Below are 2,630 nucleotides of genomic sequence, written 5' to 3' on the forward strand. Positions count from 1 at the left end.
GTCTTGTGATCCTGAGATCATGACCCGAGCTGAAATCAAGAGTCTGACCCTTAATCAATTGAGCCACTCAGGCACCTCCATATTTTCATGTCTTAATGATATATTTTAAAGCAGTTTTGAATTTTGATGAAGTTTACTTCAACTTTTTTGTTTATGGACCATGCTTTTAGTGTCATATCAAAAAACTGCTTAATTCAAAATCTCAAAGATTTTATCCTATGTGTTCATATAAAAGTTGTATTGTTTTTGATTACGTATTTAATTAATTAATATTTTATTTATTTATTTGAGATAGAGGGAGAGAGACCACAAGCAGGGAGAGTGTCAGAGGGAGAAGGAAAAGCAAGCTCCCTGAGGAGCAGGACATGAGGGGCAGGAAGCCCGACGTGGGGCTCTATCCCAGGACCCTAGGATCATGACCCAATCTGAAGGCAGGCACTTAACTGACTGAGCCACCCGGGTGCCCCTAGATTGCCCATTTAAATATGTCATCCAGGTGTGTCTGGATGGCACAGTCAATTGGGCACCTGTCTCTTGATTTTGACTTAGATCATGATTTCAGGATCATGAGATAGAGCTCTGCATCTAGCTCTGCACTCATGAGGAGTCTGCTGAGGATTCTTTTTCCCTCTGCCCCTCTCCCAGCTCAAGTTCTCTGTCTCTCAAATAAATAATAAATAAATAAAATCTTTAAAAAATGTCATCCACCTTGAGTTAATTTTTGTGTATGGTGTGAGGCAAAAGTCTACGTTCATCTTTTGCATATGGATATCCAATTGTCCCAGCACCATTTACAGGAAAGATTCTCCCCAGTGAGTTTTCTGGGCAAATCACTCAATTGATCATAAATATAAGGACTTATTTCTGGACTCTCAGTTCTGTTTCATTGATTTCTGTGTCTTTCCTTAAGCCAGTATCATACTGTCTTGATAACTGTAGTTTGATAGTAAATTTGAAAGTGGGAAGTGAAAATCCTCCAAGTTCATTCTTCAAAATTGTTTAGACTATGAAAGTAAGATATTTTGCATTTCCATAATAAATTTGTAGATCAGCTTGTCAGTTCTTGTAAAAAAAAAAGCCTGGATGGATTTTTATAGGGATTATATTAAATATGTAGATAAATTTGAGGAGTACTGCTGTCTTAACCATATTATGTCTTCTGATTCATGAACATGGGATGGCTTTCCAGTTCCTTAGATCTTCTTCAATTTATTCCAATAATCTTTTACCATTTTTCAGGTATACATCTTGTACTACTTTTGTTGGATCTATTCCCTAAGTATTTTATTTATTTTTTTATTTATTTTAATGGAATTATTTAATTTCATTTTCAGACTGTTCATGACTAGTGTATAGAAATACAATTAATTTGTGTATAGCGATCTGATATTCTGCAACCTTGCTATATTTGTGTGTCATTTGTGTGTTAGTTGTAATAGTGATTTTTTAATAGATTTCTTAAGATATTCTATATATAAGATTATGCCATCTGTGAATAGAGATAGATTTACTTTTTTCTTTCCTATCTGGATGCCTTTAAATACCTTTTCTTGCTGATTGAATTGGCTAGATCCTCTAATACAACACTGAGTAAAAATGGTGAGAACAGATATTCTTGGCTTATTCCTGAACTTGGGGGCATTTGGTCTTTAAATATTAAATACGGTTTTTACTGTAGTTATTTTTAGGTGTTCTTTCAGATTCAGGAAATTCCCTTCTATAACTCATTTTTAAAAGATTTTTATTGTGCATGGGTATTGGATTTTGTCAAATGCTCATGAAAATGTGTTCTTTATTTGATTAATATGGTCTATGACATTAATTGATTTTCAGATGTGAAGCCAGCCTTGTGTTCCTAGGATAAATCCTACTTGGTCATGGCATATAATCTTTTTTTTTTTTGTATGTTGTTGGAGTTGCTTTTCTAATATTCTGTTGAGGATTTTTGCATCTATGTTTATGACTAATATTTGTCTCTTTTTATACAGCCCCAAGCCTAGAATAGGTCTTACATTTTTAATTGGATGAAAAAAGGAATATTTCTTGACATGTGAAAATTATATGAAACTTAAATTTCAGTGCTTAGGTATGAAGTTTTATAGAAACACAGCCATATTCATTCATTTACCTATTGTCAGTGGCTGCGTTCACACTGCAACAGCAGAGTAGTTGCAACAGAGACCATATGGCGTACAAAGCCTACAATATTTATTGCTTGCTCTTTTAGCAGAGAATATTTCTAACCCCTGCTATGGATTATTAGTAACTTTTTTCCTGCTTCTTTTTATATGTACTAATTTTTGGTTACTTGTTGAATGTTGTGAGTATAGGCAATACAGATCTTGGATGATGGTATTTTTCTCAACAGAACATTAAATTTTAATCAGGAAGGCAAACATCGCCTCTTTCGTGTTGAGGTTTGATTTTTGGCTCTCTTAGGGAAGATCTATCATTGTCCTTAGTTGTAGGGCATAGCTCTTACTGCTATGACATGGTCCTTATACTAAGGGTATGGCCTTTGAGTCTTCACCCGAAGCCTTGGGAGTTCACTCTGTAATCACTGGGCATAAATCCCAACCTCTGCCCTCCCAACAGTGCTCCATCTAAAATCTCTGTCCTGCTCTACAGCT

This window comes from Nyctereutes procyonoides, unplaced genomic scaffold (assembly GCF_905146905.1).
Source record: "Nyctereutes procyonoides isolate TBG_1078 unplaced genomic scaffold, NYPRO_anot_genome, whole genome shotgun sequence".
In the NCBI taxonomy this organism is placed as follows: Eukaryota; Metazoa; Chordata; class Mammalia; order Carnivora; family Canidae; genus Nyctereutes; species Nyctereutes procyonoides.